Here is a 19630-nt window from a genome sequence, read left to right as displayed (position 1 = left end):
TTATAGAACCATTATTAATTTGAATTTTCTAAATAGGTCCATCTCGTACAAAAGATTTTAAATGGAATCGGTACGGTCAGCAATCCCCTTAATCGCACCGGATACCATCATGGCCACCGTGGACTTAAAGGACGCCTACTACCATGTCCCCATTCACGCAGATTTCCAGCAGTTTCTGCGGTTCGCTCTGGTGGTTGAGGGATCAGTCTCACACTTTCAGTTTACGTGCCTGCCGTTTGGGATTTTCTCCACACCCCGGGTGTTTTCCAAACTAGTGTTGGAGATGGTGGCGGCACTAAAAACAAACAAAGTGTTGATAGTCCCGTACCTAGATAATTTCATGATCATAGCAGGATCAGTTACAGAGCTCCGGTCCCAGATCGATCTCGCACTCCGCCTGTTTGAATCATTGTGCTGGATCGTCAACACCGTTAAGTCTAGTCTCCTTCCCGAACAAAAGAAAAAATTCCTGGGGGTTATTCTGGACTCTCACTGCCAGTGCTCGTCCCTCCCCCTAGAGAGGCAGAAGGTGATACTAGATGAGTGTCGGGCACCTACTCTCTCTCCACTAAAGTCTCCCTTAGGAGAGGCATGAGGGTCCTCGGCCTCATGACATCCTGCATCGGGGTAGTCCCTTGGGCCCAATTGCACTGCAGAAGCCTCCAGGACTACATCCTGAGTAGCTGGAATAAGTCACCCGCTTCCCTGGATGAGATAGTTCTCCTTACCCCCAAGATAAAGAGATCCTTGGAGTGGTGGATGTCCACTACCAACCTCGCCAGGGCCACAGTTTGGTATCCCGCATCCCCAGTATCCATTTTTACCGATGCGAGTGCAACTGGCTGGAGGGCCCACTTAGGTCGTTATTACGTCCAAGGGGGCTGGAACCGGGAGGAAGCTATTCAGTCCTCCAACTATAAAGAACTTTGTGCTGTCTGGAAGGCTGTTCGTGGCTTCGAGGCAGAGGTCAGAGGTAGACACATACAAAATCTTTTCAGACAATGTGACAACTGTGTCCCTCATTCGTCACCAGGGATGCATGCGGAACCCCCGACTCCAAGGCCTAGCGGACGCCTTCCGTCACAGCATTCCACTTAAGGGGCCCAGAAAACTCCATGGCGGATCTCCTCAGCCGCAGGAAGATAGATCCGGGGAAGTGGACTCTACATCCGCACGCATTTTGGCTGATTATAGAGAAATGGGGGACACCACAGGTGGACTTGTTCGCCTCACAGGAGAACACCAAATGTCCCTGTTTTTTTCCGAGGGGAGCAGACGGGGCTTCCCTGGGAGCAGACGCTCTGTCCCAGGCCTGGGATTGGGACCTCGCCTATGCCTTCCCACCCACACCCCTGATCCCACTGGTCCTGAGAAGATTCAAGGGTCCCCAGGTTCTGTCATCCTGGTGGCCCCATTCTGGCCCAAAAGACCCTGGTTCCTGCTCCTGGCCGCTCTCTCGACCCAGGACCCTCTACTTCTTCTGCACAGAGACTACCTCTTGCAGCAAGGTCCTCTGATATGCCCAGGGGTCCGAAAGTTCAGGCTGGCGGCCTGGAAGCTGAGCAGGTAAAATACCTAAGCCAGGGTCTATCAGAAAGGGTAATAACTACCTTATGCGAGACTCTCAAAAGATCCACTAGAGATATATACGCTAGGGTTTGGGATACCTTTTCTAGGTGGTTGGGTCATAGTATCCATAACCTCCAACAACCTAACATTAGCCAGATATTAGAGTTCCTGCAAGATGGGTTAGATATGGGGCTAAGACCTAGTACCCTTAAGGTCCAGGTGGCCGCTCTTGGAGCCTTCTTTGACTCCCCCTTGGGTGGCCATAGATTAATTAGAAAATATCTCAAAGGGGCAGTCAGACTTCACCCCTTTGTGAGGGAAACCATGCCTCCCTGGGACCTTAACCTAGTTTTACAGGTACTCTATGCACACCCCTTTGAGCCCCTGGAGGAGCTATCAGTCAGGATTCTTTCTTATAAGGTAGCCTTCCTAGTCGCCATCACATCCGAGACGGATTGCGGAAATCCAGTCCCTCTCCATCAGGACTCCGTATATGACAGTCTTCCCAGATAAAAGAGTTCAAACCTGACCCCTTCTTTCAGCTTAAAGTCCTCACGGACTTTCACAGGGAACAGTGCATAGTCCTTCCCGCCTTCTGCCAGGAACCCTGTAACACCACGGAACAGAGGTTCCATAATCTAGACGTTAGACGAGCAGTCTTGAAGTACTTGGAGGTCACGCATTCCTTCAGAAAGTCTAACAACCTTTTTATTCAATTTCACTGTCTGGGCAGAGGAGGGGCCGTTACTAAAGACTCCTTAGCGTGATGGGTCAGACAGGCTATAGAAGACGCATACCGATCCCAGGGGATTTCCCTCCCAGGCAACGTTAAGGCCCATTCCACCAGGGCGGTCGCCTGTTCCTGGGCGGAAAGAGCCCAGGTGACAACCGACCAAATCTGCAGGGCCGCCACGTGGTCAAATACCCACACATTCACAAAACACTACTGACTGGATTTAGGGGCCAGCCGTGATATGGCCTTTAGGCGTAAGGTTCTACAAGTGGTGGTCCCCCCCTAAAAAAGCCCTCAAATTGTTGGCACTTCCCCAGGTGTATGCTGTCAGGATGACAAGGGGAAGACAGGAATTAGGTCCTACCTGTTAATTCCTTTTCTTGAAGTCATCCTGACAGCATAGGGGCTTTTCCCTCCCCTTGAGTTATGTTTACATGAAGTAACGTACTGTATTATGATTTCTATATTAAAAAATATTGGTTGAGCAAAGCCTGGTCACTGTAGTCATTTGGTACACACTGGTGAGCCGGTGGTGGGAGTTACCTTTTGTGTTTTTCCGCTTCCTGTCCCAACAGGTGTCCAGCGAACAACCTCCAGGTGTATGCTGTCAGGATGACTTCAAGAAAAGGAATTAACAGGTAGGACCTAATTTCTGTCTTCGAGGTGCTGGTCGGGATTTAACCCAGGACCCCGCTACGCACCCGGTAAGTCCTACTATTTTTCAGGTTTTTTTTTTATGTGATCCTAAAACTGCCTACAAAGCGCTGTCCAATATTATTTTATTAGTCAACAGGATCAGGCACTGGAAATTGTTCCTGTGCGGAGGTGTCTGTCTTTCAAGACATGCCTAAACTTGTGCAGTGTTTTGGATTCTACTAAATGTCAACTCACATTTATTAAAACACCTTTGGCACCTGTTGAGAAATTAAATGGTGACACTAACTAGACAAAGAAGAAAATAAAGGCAGATGAAGAGACAAGGGGAAGATGGTGTCCAGAGTTGAGAGAATGGACAAAGTAATGGTTAGTTCTAAGTTTTGTTTCTTAGAGCTATTGTTCATCTGCAATTACACATGCACTAAAAACTAGGGGCTAGTAATGCTAACAAAGTGTCTGTCTACCTAATCAAGGTGGCCATACGCCTCAGATTGTTCTTAGCTGAACAGCTATTCCTTACGACCCCCTCCCTCCCATAGACATGCATGCTCCGCATGTGTCTTCAATAGGGAAATAAGCTTCATCAAATGTTTATTTTCCACTGGAAGAAAGCATCAGATATGTTGTAATTCAATATGCTTAAAGGGGTTCTGTCATTACAATCTGTATTTTTTTTCTCCAGTAAATCTGCCCCGCTGGCACAACCTGTGGTAAATAACACATATAAAAGGTTTTTTTCAGAGGTAGTACTTACCTAGGCTCCATTTTTCACCTCCATGCTCTGTTTACATCTTCAGCCCCTCCTGCTAGGAGGTCATCTCCCAGCACCCCTTGCTGTGCTGACCACTTCCGCCCTCACAAAGCTACTTCCGCCCATCCAGTGCAGTGAATAGTCCTGCCTGCAGTCTACCAAAATCTGCTAGTGTTTCTCCCTGGGTCTCTGAACACCCAGAGTTTCCCAAGGGCCTCCAGATCTTCCCTGCAATCTCACAGTAGCCACTCACAGTAGCCACTCACAGTAGCCACTCACTGTAGTCACTCACTGCAGTCACTCATAGCAGTCACTCATAGCAGTCACTCACAGCAGTCACTCACAGTAGTCACTCCACATGGTAAAAACAGGAATATTCCCCATGCAATGTATTGTATGAGTGTATGTATATATACATTTATCTATGCGTATATGTATCAAGATGTGTGTGTATAGATATATGTATGTATGTGTGTGTATGTATATATATATATATATATATATATATATATATATATATATATATATATATACACACATACATACACACACACACATATAATATGTATAGTAATATATCTACACACTGCATAGGACATGTACGTTCCACGCTTACACCCATGTGCGGCTGCCCTCAGAGAGACAAAAAAGTGCACAAAAGTGCGCAACTGCACTTACATCTGTATAAAGCTGGTCTTATTGTATGTATATATGTATGTCCTGTTGTACCACCTCTAGCTTGGATACAAGATGTGATACAGGGGGCATGCAGGCTCTAGTACCCTGTTGTACCACCTCTAGCTTGGATACAAGATGTGATACGGGCGGGCATGCAGGCTCTAGTACCCCATTGTACCGCCTCTAGGTTTGATACAAGATGTGATACAGACAGGCATGGAGGCTCTAGTACCCTGTTGTACCACCTCTAGCTTGGATTCAAAATGCGAAACGGACGGGCATGGACGTTCTAGGACCCTGTTGTATCGCCTCTAGCTTGGATACAAGACGTGATATGGGTGGGCACGCTGCCACTTGGGATGCATTATGCATTGACACTTGGGGGTCAGGATAACAGCATGCTGACAATAGAGGGCAATGTATAGCTTTATGTCTTTGGTGATGTTAAATTCATTCTCTGTGGCTGATTTTACACAAGTGAGCACTATATCAGCACGAGAAACTCAAACCAATATCTCGCATGGCAAATATGCGAGTGTGTCTGCCAGTGCAGTGCGCCTTGTAAGAACAATGCATTGCGATGTGTGTATGTGTGTAAAATATATACACATACATACATACATACATATACAAACACACACCTCGCTGTAGGAGCAACTGTAAGAAACAAAATAAATGGTGGGAATACGGCGGCCGCCTGATCTTTCACGCACATAGTATTCATAGGGCAGGTCCTATATTTTCTCGGTCAAGTATTAACGAGAGAGAAACCACAGTAATCATAGGCTTAGTTTTGTCCCAATATACGGCCGTGACAATCATGGCCGCATAAGGGAAGAAAATTACATTCGCCTGAAACCGCCATATACACACACACAGACAAATAAAGCTAGATAGATATATGTGTGTATATACACATAAACATATAGATGAATAGACGCGGATGGATAGACGGGCAGACGGATAATTACAGACGGATAGATGGATAAATACAGATGCATAGAGAGATAAATGTAGACGGATAAATACAGACGGATAGACGGATAAATACAGACGGATAGACACAGACGGGTAGACAGATACAGATAGCATATATATGCATATAAATATATATATATATATATATATATATATATATATATATGCATATATGCTTTTTATATATATACTTTTATTTTTATATATATATATATAAAAAAGCATATATGTGTGTGCATATATATATATATATATGCATATATATATGTATATATATATATATATATATGTGTATATATATATGCACACACACATATATGCTTTTTTATATATATACTTTTATTTATATATATATATATTTATATAAATAAAATATATATATGCTTATATGCAGAAGCTTGCATTTCCATTGGCTAATAGAAATATATTCTGCCTGACAACAGTGTCAGGGATACATTTCTATTGGCCGAGAGGCAGCAGAAGCTTGCATTTCCATTGGCTAATAGAAATGTATTCTGCCTGACAACAGTGTCAGGGATACATTTCTATTGGCAGAGAGTGTGCACGTGTAACGTGCTCCCAGGCGAGCGCGAGCGCGCCGCAGACTCGCGCATGCGCAGTCGTGTGCCGCGCTCCCAGGCGAGCGCGAGCGCGCCGCAGACTCGCGCATGCGCAGTCGTGTGCCGCTGTCTCGCGCGTGCGCAGTCGTGCCGTTGTCTCGCGCGGCTACCTTCATTCCGCGCTTCCTCACAAGACAATGTACGCACACGTCACTAGTGACGTATGCGTACATTGACCTGAAGGAAGCGGAAGGTAGGCAGTGTACGCTTTTTGACCGGATGGAAGAAAATCGGGTGCTGGAGGTCACGTGACCGAATTGACAAGCGGCTCCAGGAGAAGATTTGGGATAAGAAGAAGAGGTAAGCAGGCTGCCTGGGGAGCAATAGGTAAGTATAAAATTTTTTGTTTTTAATGACAGAACCCCTTTAAACCTTCCTTCCACCAAAATCTGCTGTCACTGAGAGCTGGGATACCGCCATATACTATAAATGGTCATCTGTTCCTGGCAAAACCAGCTGGTCCGGCTAACGTGGGTCTAATGTGTATAGCCAGGGATTCACAGAGAGGAAGCCCACTGTGAATTCTAATGTGTATAACCATCTTTAAAGGGGATTTCTAGAACGCTAATCATGACCTGGCTTTAGGATAGGTAATTAATATTGCAGTGATGGGGGGCCATTGCTCAGGCCCTCTGCCGATCAGCGCTTTTAAGAAGCGGATGCGCTTAAGTGAACACCATAGCCTCTTCATTGCATACTAAAAACGCAGTTGAAAATTGTATAGTGGCTGGACCTGGTAACTGAAGCTCAACTTCATTCACTTCAATGGGTTTGAGCTGGTCTTAGACCATGTGCCATGTGTCCAATGAACGTGACATCACATACATGAGAAGAGGCCACAGCTTCATCAAATAGCTGACTGGTGGTGGTTCTAATAAGATGTTGACCTTGTTTCCTGAATTTAGGTCATCGATATTAGAGTCCTGGAAAACCCCTTTAAGCATCATGCGCACAACAGACGTGTGTGTGTGTGTGTGTGTGGGGGGGGGGGGGGCGGGACATGTATAGAGGCATCTGAAATCTCAGGCACTCTATATACTGCCATATGGTGTTGCTGTAGAGCATGGTAATATGGAGATATTCTCCGCAGAAACAACACGTCAAGGAGTAAATACCTCATTAATACTTCATTGAATGCAACATGCAATGTTATAAGTTGGGAGGCAGATGGAAGAACAGTAGAGCCCTATACACTTTAATGGGCGCCATATTATGACTGTGTACAACATGGAGCCATAATATGGACATGTGTATGAAAACAAATTATTAAAAGTATCCAATCACAAGTGACAGTGAGGGTGATCAATGAGTGAAGGAGGTTGCCACAGGAGGTGGTGAGTTCTCCTTCAATGGAAGTGTTTAAACAAAGCTGGACAGATATCTGTCTGGGATAATTTAGTAACTTCTGCACTGAGCAGGGGGTTGGACCCGATGACCCTGGAGGTCCCTTCCAACTCTACCAGTCTATGACCAGCTGATGTCTTAAGTGGTTTCACACGCCAAAAAACCCCTATTGTATTATATATAGATTTATAGTTTAAATACACACACATACACTAGGCTCATGTCACAGTTTATTTAATCAATAGTTTTTATAAAAACAAAACCTTAAACTAACCCCTTAACGACTACTGAGGTACATATATACCACTGGTAGCTAGGGGTGTATGTACTGTGCTCAGGAGTTGAGCCCAAACCATACACGGAGGGTGCCAGCTCCTAAATAGCTGATGCCTGCCTGTAGTGGCCAGGATCAGCGATAACTTCGATCCCAGTTATGGCCCATTTACACTTGACAAGACAATGCACCATAGTTTGTCCCAGTGATGATCGCGCTTATGTGCTGTCACACAGGAGCGGGTATCGCTGGCATCGTTCTTCCCCCAACCGCCTCCATTCACTGTAAGTAGACAGTCATTCAGTTTTCTGCATTATCATGGGGCAATTATCGTTTAAACTTTCCATGGCAGGGTGGGAATTTGAGCGATGCTCATCCCGTGTAGAAGGGCCATCATTTAAACACTTAGTTGCAGCAGTCAATGCTGCCTGCAGTATCTAAAGCTCCATTTAGATACAATGGGAGCTGCATAATTCTCATTTGCCAAGCGGGTGACATCATCACCAGGTCATTTGCGCTCGTGCAGCCTGTTCAGACTGCATGATTATCATTGAGAATCATGCAGTTCTCGTTCACTAATGCATGAGCCAGCGACGAGTTTTATGCCGGCTGAAACTAGACGATGAACGAGACGGGCACGATTTTCATTTGTCATTAGCTCCAATTTAAGCTGAAGGAATATCATTCAGTTTCGTTCATTTGAATGATTTCCTGAACGATGATCATTCCATCTAAACGCAGCTAAAGCCATGAGATGGAGACGGGTTGTTGGTTATAAGTTCTTTGCGTCTTTGTCTGGGTCCAAGAATGTGACTATGATAATGTACAAGCACTCATGTAACTTGTATGTATATGATCCATTAAAAAGGTTAATTTCATTGTTTTGCTGAAAAAACTGATCTATAAAGGGATTGTTTACTTTAAACAATCTCTTTTTGTTAGAAAGGTCACCCAACAATAAGCTATTATCCGGCTGTCTTGCTTCTTGAAACCAGACAGCAAGTATTCACTTCACCTGCAGGACCATAACAGGACACAGTAAATGCTCATTGAAATCAATGAATTGTCCATTTAACTCTTTGAAATACTCTCTGCTCTGGACAATACATGAGGATCCTGTACTGGGTAGGGGGCAAAGTGTTTCTATTCGCTCTTAATTCTTTAGTAGCAGTATTTGAAACTGGATATTTAAAAACACATGTCATATACCCAATGGCCAGCACAACTAGACAGCTATTCAAGTCTTAGCAGCTTAATAGTGTAGGAGTACACAATCTAAGCCACCATAAGGGTATGGTCACACGGGCGGAAAAGCTGCAAAATATCCACAGCATTTCCACATCCAAAACAGAATCATAATTCGCACCACTAGTGTGGATTTTGACTAAAAATCAGCTGTGTATCCGCAGGTGATTTCAGCATATACTGCGCTCCCCCTCATGCGCAATACTTGCGTGGCACTCAGCACCCTATACTTAGCGCTTAGCTGCTTGGCAGGTGATGTGGAATTGACCTCACCTGATCAGCAGCTGGATGCTCACTAGATGCTGCCAGGTACCTTACAAGTGAGGGGAGTGCTGGATCTGTGGATTTTGACTGTTTTAGACGCAGAAATGCAGCAGAATTTGCCGTTGCGGAAATTTGGCCGCTTTTTTGGCTCATGTGAACATACCCCAAGTCTTTTCTTAATTACTGCAGCTCACTACTAATCAGTCTTCCCCTTACTAAACTCTCCCTCACTCCAATCTATCCTGGATGCAGCCGCCGAGCTCATCCTTCTGTCCAGTCGTGTCACTGATGCCTCCTTCCTGTGCCAGTCACTTCACTGATGCCTCCTTCCTGTGCCAGTCACTACACTGATGCCTCCTTCCTGTGCCAGTCACTACACTGATGCCTCCTTCCTGTGCCAGTCACTACACTGATGCCTCCTTCCTGTGCCAGTCACTACACTGATGCCTCCTTCCTGTGCCAGTCACTACACTGATGCCTCCTTCCTGTGCCAGTCACTACACTGGCTGTCCATCCACTATAGAATACAATTTATACTTTTCCCCCTCATGCGTAAAGCTCTTCACAGTGCTTCACCGCCCTAATCTCCCCACTCATCTGTGCCTAGTATCCTATCCTTGCTCTCTATTCTGCTAATGATTGAAGACTTGAGAGACTTTTCACACAGCATGGAGTATTCCATGGAGTGTGGGATGCTATACATATAAACTGTGGTCAAATTGAGCTGTGTGTTGGCTAAATCTGTATGACTGCAGGGGGCGGTTCATTGTGGCTACAAGGAATTGCAGTCAGTAGGACAGGGAGCATGTTATCAGGTGGAGTACAAAAGGGGTCTGGTTTAGGAGATATGGTATGCCTCCCTGAAGAGGAGCATTTTTAGAGCACGCCTGAAGTTGTGTGAGTCATGGATTGCCCAGATAGTCTGGGGTAGCGTGTTCCAGAGGACTGGTGCTGCTCTGGAGAAGTCTTAGAGGCGGAAATGAGAGGTTTGAGTTAAAGGGGCGCTTAATCTGATTTCATTGGCGGAGTGGAAGACTGGGTGGTGGATTAAGATGAGGGGAGCAATGTAGGGTGGTGCACAGCTAACTACAAATTTTGATACAGGATTGCTGGCAGAATTTGGTTATTTTCAATTCTGCATCAAAATCTGCACAATAGCAGTGTAGATTTTGTTGCTAAATATTCCATCCCATGTAAAAAGGCCTTCAAACATTGCCTGGAAATTGAGCATCAAAATTCAGGATAATGCCCAGTCGTAGGGCTGTGTAAAACTGCACACAATCAGCCAATGAACAACCAAACGTTCACTCATTGAGTGATCAGATTTTTTGCAAACCTAAAAAGTTATTCTTCTCAACAGCAAATCTATCTATTCTATATGTACACAGTGATGATTTTTTAATGGGAGCCAAACAACAATATTATGCAGTCAGAATTGCAATGTTGCAAAGCTGAAACAAATGAGTGCCAATCATATTAAACGTCTAAATTGGACAGTGTCAAAAGGCCCTTGACCTCTTAATGACAGAGACATTTTTTGCTTTTTCATCTATTTTCTCTTCACCACATGCAAAAAATCTCAACTCTTATTTTTCCTAATGGGTATAGCTCTCCAAGGGGTTTTTGTGCAGGAAGAGTTGTGTTTTTCACTGGTACTATTCGCTGTACCATATAATGAACTGACAAACTACGTGGAGTGAAATGAAGAAAAAAAATTGCAATTGTGCCATCCTTCGGGAGAGTCTTGTTCTTACGGAGTACACACTGCAGCAAAAATGGCATAAACTTTATTCTATAGGCCAGTACGATTATGATACCAAATTTTTCTTCTCTTGCTATAAGGCTTTTAAAAAATAAAATGTCTTTTAAAAAATTTCTGCTTCCATCTTTTGACCTCTGTAACGTTATTTTTACATTAATTCAGCTTGGTGAACTTTTTCTTGCAGATTGGGGTGACCAAAAAAGGAGCATTTCTAGTGTTGCGTATTTTTTTTCTAACGACCTTCATCATGTAGAATAAATAATACGTTTTGATAGATTGAACTTTTATGAACTTTTCAATATGCAATGTTAGTTTTTTCTGTTTGGATTTTTTTAAGTTAAAAAAACAGGAAAAGGTTTTTTAAAAAAAATTAATCTTTATTTTTTACCTCTATTTGGTCCCATAAGGGAACTTGACCTTGTAATTCTTTTCTTATTTTTACCATGTACTGCAATATTTCAGTGTTGTGATGTTGCAGTATATGGTATTGCGACAGGCAATATATTAAGATATGCCGCGAGCAAGTCCTAATAGGCAGTAATACATGGAGGCCTTCTAAAGAGCCCCAAAACTACCGTGACACTGGGACAGCACCCTGTGATTTCATTTATTGTCTGTTTGGGACTTCTGATTGGAACAATTAAAGGGTGAACAATAGAGATGAGCGAACGTACTCGTTTGGAGTAATTACTCGATTGAGCACCGCGATTTTCGAGTACTTCAGTACTTGGGTGAAAAGATTCGGAGGGGGCGCCGGGGGGAGGCGTGGCGGCGCGGGGGGTAGCAGCGGGGAACAGGGGGGAGCCCTCTCCCCCCCCCCCCCCCACTCCCCGCTGCAACCCCCCACTCACCCACGGCGCCCGCCGAATCTTTTCGCCTGAGTACGGAGGTATTCGAAAATCGCGGTACTCGGGTGAAAAAGGGGCGTGGCCGAGTACGCTCGCTCATCTCTAGTGAACAACCAAGACTGCTACCTGCCCCATATCAGCACCACATACATAGGATGTACATCTTGGGCTACAGTGGGGTTACAGCTTCTTTACATTGCCCAATTACTGGCCATGACAGTTCATCTGAATGATTGTTTGCCCAATTACTGGGCCATGTTGATATGACCATCCAACTTTTCGCATTCCAATAATGCTCCCTCTCTAAAACTCTAGTTGAAATCTCTTACAATTGTATCGTAGAGGCGTCTAGTGGTCAACAGGCTCCTACACAAGAGGGATCACTACACAGAAACACTTTTAGGGCTAATTACACCAAAACTCTAATAATTTGCATATCTGCGTGCTGAGTTTTGCGGCAAATTCTTCTAGGTGTCTAAATTAAGTTTTTCTACAAAGCGTATATCTGTACATGCTTAGATACCAGCTGGTGACTGACCCACGCAGCTTTATGTGTACTACCCTATTTATAGAAAAGATGGCTGAAGCATTATATACAACACCCACTGCTACCTCGTGTCACCCCTATTTTCTCATAGACTGTAAACTCTTATGAGCTGACCCCCTATGGTTCTAATTATTAGTTTATTACTATATGTAATGCCTGATTTTTCTCGGTCCATGTACCCTCTGATTTGTGCAGTGCTGAGGAATATGTTGGTGCTAGATTTATAAAGGTCATTATGGATAACAAAAAGTGGACACCAAGCCAGTTTTAGGTCTAATCCAGAACACTAATACCAAGTGTTGACTATACGAATTATCCACTTACAGTATACTGAAGCAATCACTTAGCTTTATTTGATTATCCGATCTTCCAACGCTTAGGAGCAAATTAATCTTCACTAATTCTCAACTATTGCTCTACAGCTACTATGATTTAAGAATGATCCGGAGCGTCTGAGCAATGAACCAATGATGTAGAGTAGTTCAGACTCTGGGCATTGGCGTAACAAAATAAAGTTAACCAGATACTGGCATGGGCTGGCTTGTGGCACATGACTTTGAATAGGTTGTAAGTGTGACGTGTAATAGGTGTGATGACTCCTCTATTCTATGTATAAAGTCAGACACTGATCGCTCACATCAGATTGAATCCTCTCCAACAGAAGATCAGGGCAGACATGGCTTTACTGTGCATCCTTATCTGCTTAGCACTTAAAGGAGATGTCCCGCGCCGAAACGGGTTTTTTTTTTTTTAAACCCCCCCCCCCGTTCGGCGCGAGACAACCCCGATGCAGGGGTTAAAAAAACCACCCGCACAGCGCTTACCTGAATCCCGGCGGTCCGGTGACTTCAATACTTACCGCTGAAGATGGCCGCCGGGATCTTCTACCTTCGTGGACCGCAGCTCTTCTGCGCGGTCCACTGCCGATTCCAGCCTCCTGATTGGCTGGAATCGGCACGTGACGGGGCGGAGCTACACGGAGCCGCTCTCTGGCACGAGCGGCTCCATAGAAGAAAGCAGAAGACCCGGACTGCGCAAGCGCGGCTAATTTGGCCATCGGAGGGCGAAAATTAGTCGGCACCATGGAGACGAGGACGCTAGCAACGGAGCAGGTAAGTATAAAACTTTTTATAACTTCTGTATGGCTCATAATTAATGCACAATGTATATTACAAAGTGCATTAATATGGCCATACAGAAGTGTATAGACCCACTTGCTGCCTCGGGACAACCCCTTTAATTACGTAGCTCTGGCCATTCCTCTCCAGAAATGCAATGGATTTCAAGATTCATGTCATAGCAGGAAACCCTCTCAGAGAATAAACTACCAGCTCTACACGATGCAACTTTATCACTCATTCATCACGGGGAATACATCCGAGCTCTCTGGATTGGAGCACCCAGCCCTCCAGGAGTCCGACACCATCCGGAGTCTCAGTGCCAGGAGTAAGTACTTTTTTGCTGATACCTTACTTTACTGTAGAAGGTTAGAGCTCAATACAATATTATATTTGTAAAGTTCTATACTTGTATTGACACTTTGGCTATAATTAAACTAAATAATAAAGTTTAGCTTGCAAACACTCAGGTCAATTGTGGGTAGGGCACTGTTTGGTGGACTCACTTAGCGCCCAACATGCTCATGAAATGTTTCCTACTAGATTTTCTCTCGAATATCCATCATGATATAAAGAATATGCTAACAAAACATATTCAAGAATATTTAACAAGATCTCACAATATGTTTCAGTTGTATGTACTCTAAAAATACTCATTTGGCAATTAACACCTTCCAGTCTGCAATCTGACCACTTAGTTCAGCAGATTGATGGCTGATTGCTTTTAACATAACACTGCAGTTCTCTGCACCAAACAGTCTTGGTGATAATTTGACCTTTACTAATGTGACAGAGAAATAATTATGGTTGTTACTAAAATGGCAATAAGGCTTAAAACCTAAATGGTTATGCAGTAAAATCTTCATATCTGGTATATTTATACTTGAAAGAATAAGAATAGAGATGAGCGAATCTACTCATTTCGAGCAATTGCTCGATCGAGCACCGCGATTTTCAAGTACTTCAGTATTCGGGGGGGCGGCGTGATGGAGTGGGGTGTAGCAGCAGGGAACAGGGGGGAGCCCTCTCTTTTCTCCCCCCCCCCACCCACTCCCCACTGCAACCCACCACTCACCCATGGGGCCCCCCAAATCTTTTTGCCCAAGTACGGAAGTACTCGAAAATCGCGGTACTTGGGCGGTAAAGGGGCCAGGCCGAGTAGGCTCGCTCATCTCTAAATAAGAATCATTTAATGTGATGAATGTAATTTGTTCTACCAACTACATTAGAGTACAAGGATAGTACCAAGGAAAGTTGGGTACAAGGGGAAAGTAACGAGGAAAGTTGCATTTTTTTCAATGTAATTAAAAAGGTAAAAGTACTTCTTTGCTCTCCTCCAATGTCAGAAGGCTTAGTATCCTGTTTAGAAATAACCAGACTCCTCCAGCACCCAAAAACCCATAGGTCCAGCCTATCCCCAAGTCATGGGAGCAGCACCACACATGCACTGTTTTATCTCTATATATTAATTTCATAAATAATTATATTAATAAAGACTTTGGATTCCAGCATGTCAGAGTACATTGCAGTGTTTTCTCTGTTGTCTTATGGAAGAGTGGAGGGAGCTGATATTTGATTGCTAATACATAGCACTGTGGGCTTATCAAGGCTTCTTTGATTCTAAACCCCCTAACATTGCAGGAGCACAAAGTACGTACTTTTTGATGTTTATATTTAAAGAAACTGGACAATTTGTTTTGCTTATTGCTGCACCCTGTTTTTTTCAATGTCAGTGTAATATTTTTTTTAGACTGTGTTTTGACTATAAAACGGAGATAAATTGAAAATATATTTTTTTGGCCTGAATATATTGCTAAAAAAAACACAAAATTGGTAGACTATGAAACTAAGAGATAAAAAGGAAACTTTAGAATACATAAATACAAAAAATGTTTTTAACATTACCATTCAATAATGAAATCTTAATAAAATTTGGGATATTAACCCTTTTAGAACCAAGGGTCATTACAGCATTTTGAAATAATGTAATCTAAAGTTTCCTTCTTATTTTCATAGTCTACCGATATTTTTATTTTTTTTTTGGCTTTAATATATTGCAAAAAAGGATATTTTCAATTATATTTATAGTGAAAACAGACACAATGTCTAAAAAAACAAATTATTACACTGACACTTAAAACACAGGGTGCAGCAATAAGTGAAGAAATTGTCCAGTTTCTTATTTTTTTATCTTTAAATTTAACTTATTTTCTGCTCCTGCAATGTTAGGGGACTTACTTGGTATCCAGTTTAGAAACGAAGAAACCTTGATAAGCCCACAGCGCTATGTATCAGTTTAATTAATCAATCAAATATCAACTCCCTCCACTCTTCCATAAGACGACAGAGAAAACCGTGCAATGTAGACTGACATATGATGGAATCCAATGAAAGGGCGAATGCACACGGGTGGATTTGAATTGCGAAATTCGGAGCAGGTGACTGCTTCTGTATTCCGCAGGAAATACCGCCCATAGCATACGATGATTCTTCATGTACACGAGCGGAAGCCAATTGTGGTTTCCACTCGCGGATGAAAAACACAGCATGTTCAATTTTCTTCTCAATTCTGCAGTCTGACCCGTGGCCCATCCACAATCGATATTGCAGATGCCAAGGATTCCGTGGGAAAAGCAGGAGTTTAAAAAAAAATCTGTACTGTGCATGTCTGACGGTGAGCTGTGAAAACCATCCGCAGCCCTGTAATTTGTTTTTTTTTTATTTTATTTTCTTCGTTTTCACTATAAAACGCAGACAGGCTGGAGATTTATTCTAGCCTGAATACCCTTTAAAGAAAAAAAACAAACAATAAACAAATTATATAATTGGTAGACTATGAAATCAAACTTTAGAGTACATTAATCTAAAATGCTTTAATGACCCTTGGCCTTGAAATGGTTAAAATATCAATTTTATCATCATTCGACTTCAGTATTCGATATTAATGTTAAAAAAAATTGTTCATTTATGGTTACACAGATAACTTTCCCTTCTATTAAGTTCAGAAGTAGATGATGGAGATAAACTTAGGTTAAGGTACTCCTTTCACATGATTAGATGTGATTGGCAAGAACCTCATCAGACCAGTCCATCTGTTTGCTTTCTTCTGCTCTTTGGTGATGGATGACTGGCTGGCAGGCTGTAGGATGCAGCTAAACACATTATGTCATTACATTTTGTGTATTCAGTTTAGGTCTTGTACCAGGATAGAAAAACAGACCCCTACATGTCTGAATACACATCTCATGATGTGACATTTGGCCAAACAGGTTTTATTTTGTCTGGTCTGTAGCTGAGAAGACACGAGAAAAGGTGAAAAATAAGAATTAAACAAGACAGTTCTTGGGACACTTTGCTCTGACGGTCTGGATTCTAATAATGTTTTGTGTATTCTCCAGGTTGCACTGAAGAAGTAGACCGCTGGATGATATCTTTCGATATATCTTCTATTTCAAGCAGCACTGAAGTAAAGTTGGTAGCGCTAAGAGTTCATTTCCCATCTTTTGAAAAAGACACACATCATTACAGTCAAGATCTACCACTTCAAGGAAGGCCAAGAGAAGCTCTTCATAGGATCTTTCAAGGCTGATCCTACAGCCAAAAGGAATAAACCTTGGAAGATCTTTAATCTGACCAGAATTCTGCACAATTCCATCTACTGGGGAGAGCTAATGGCAGATTACGCTTCAGCAGAGGACCTTGTACCCAGCAAAGCTGTGGATTCGGATCAGATTCCACAGCACAATATAGAGCCTTTCGCCGAGCCAACTTTCTCATTAGACAGAGCAATGCTTGTTGTCTTTGCCAGGGAGAAGCCAATTAGACATTTTGGCTCTCCCAGCCTTATCCAGACTGTAAAGTCTTCGAAGTATGTCATGGCTGAAGGAACAACCAAAGGAAGTGGGTTACGGAGACATAGGAGGAACCACCAACTAAGATACCACTTGATAGTGAACAGCATGCACCTCAGAACCATGGAAGTGGGTGGACCTTTCTATAGAAGAGTAGACATGTGGGTGGAGTTTGACAAGATTGAATGGGGCAACAGAATTGTCTACCCAAGAAAGTACAATGCTTATAGGTGTGAGGGAGCATGTCCAATTCCACTCACGGAAAGCTTTCAGCCAACAAACCATGCTTTTATAAAAGTAAGTATCAATCATGTATAACTAAAAGTTGGAGTTCTCCAATTTAGCTAGGACAGTATTGTGACATGTTCATTCCTTATTACTAATACTTATAAAGTTGTTACATATTTCTTGATAACAAAAATACAGATGGAGCAATCCTCAGCTGCACTGGCATACTACATAATTATTTCAGCACACCTATTCTATTTGTGTAGCCTGGCAGTCATTACAAAGCAATTGCTACACAAATGATAGTTCTGTGAGTTAAACAGATGTAACATACTAAACATTGGTTCAGCAATTGCTACATCTGAATATACTTAAAAGGGTTATGCAAAGATAGAAAGGTATTCCCTATTCATAGGATAGGAAATAACTTTATGATCAAAGAAACTCCAACCGCTAGAATCCCACTGATCCAAAGAAAGGGGGCCATAAGGGTCACCACATGCATGCACACTGCCCCTCCATTCATTTTAATGAAAGTAATAAAGATTGTGCTTGGACTGGCCAATCTCCATTTTTTCCATTGCAATGAAAGGTCTAACAGCTCCCATGCATGACCTCCACTCCATTCATGTGAGGACTTTCAGGAGGCTTATTTCTCAGATCAATGTTGTGTGTGTGAAACCACCCTGAAGGAGTTTTCCCACCATAGACTATAATGCAAAAACCCACTGCAACCAGGTAGAGATTGATAACTTCATCACCATTGAATTCTATTCATCATTGAGTAGAGAATGTACACGCATGTTCATGACAGCATTGAAGTATAAGGGAGGTATGAACATAGCCAAGGAAGGATCCATAGCGACTTCAACAGGTGGAATAGTAATCAAGGAATACCTGCTCTCACGATAGGTGGGACATCGATCTACAAGAAATTTATAAAATCTCATCTGGACATGTCAGAAATGTTAAAGAGCCTTTTAAGAGACATAGGTATATTATATAGGTAAAATACTTATAGCTGATCTGTCATAGCTTGTGTTACGTAGGCTCTGTTTACATAGGAGATCGGAGACGTCATTGGAGGTTTCATTGGGATTCCCGCCACTTTTGACAGGCAAGAATAATGCAGCCTGTGAGGCCATCTTTACTGTTAAGTTTGGTAAAAACCTCTTTAGACACTAATGGACCCGTTATAAGTCAATAGGTGTTATGATGGATTCGTGATAGAAGACCTGCACATTGATATATATCATAAAATGCCACCAACCTCATTCTAATATATCGCTCGTGTTTTCAGAGTTTGGTCAAGTTGTATGATAGTGAAAAAGTCGAGTGCCTTTCCTGCGTCCCCGTGAAGATGAGCGCACTTTCCATGCTTATAAGCAAAGATGGAAAAATCTCACTGAAGCACCACAGGAAATGGTTGTAGAGGACTGCGGATGTAGCCGAGGGATTCCTGACATTTAGTTGAATTTACCTGTCTATGTAAATAATATAAGATATTTATATAAAGATATATAGTCAATAACTTATACTGTGGACATTTGTCTTTTTCTTATTATTACTTGTTTCTATATATGATTTTTAGCATGAGTGCAGCTCTTGTACATAAAGGCATTATACAATCACTAATAACAAAAGTTGTCCATAATAGAAATACTCAAAGGGGTTGGGACAACATAACATGTACAAAGCTCATGCATAGGATTGACCTGACCCCCCCAAATTAATTTGATGCTTCTGAGTCCAGATTCAAAATTTGCACCAGGCCACCCCTTCCACCAGCCATCATGTTCCATCTATGGTACTGAAACCTTCCAGTGTAGGTAATGCTTTATAGTGTCCTTTAGACATCTGGCTTTGGATGCTTTTGCAACCTCTGCACTCTCTAGAAGGTATAACATAGGGACTTACCCAACAACTCTTTATATGCAAAGAAACAGTCCAAGTATGAACAAGGTATACATGTGAAACTTCATGAACTATGACTCAAATTTGAAGTCCTGGACGCCTTTAACAAGTTTATAGACTTCACAATCACTGTGTGCCCATACCCCATAATTTGCACTCGTGAAGATTAAACATTATTGGGGTATTATTGACTCCAATTAAGACTTCCAGCACACATTCTGAGCCACCTATTGTAATCCCAAGCCTGTT

At 42.7% G+C, this 19630-nt stretch overlaps 1 pseudogene; it reads left to right on the top strand.

Annotated features, from left to right (window-relative positions):
• The first annotated feature begins 609 nt into the window (after window positions 1-609).
• Window positions 610-18937, top strand: LOC136610214 (nodal homolog 2-A-like; annotated as a pseudogene).
• The last annotated feature ends 693 nt before the right edge of the window (window positions 18938-19630 follow it).

Source organism: Eleutherodactylus coqui, chromosome 2 (genome assembly GCF_035609145.1).
Source record: "Eleutherodactylus coqui strain aEleCoq1 chromosome 2, aEleCoq1.hap1, whole genome shotgun sequence".
Lineage (NCBI taxonomy): Eukaryota > Metazoa > Chordata > Amphibia > Anura > Eleutherodactylidae > Eleutherodactylus > Eleutherodactylus coqui.
Note: the sequence above shows the minus strand (reverse complement) of the source record. Positions and strands in the feature narration are given on the sequence as shown.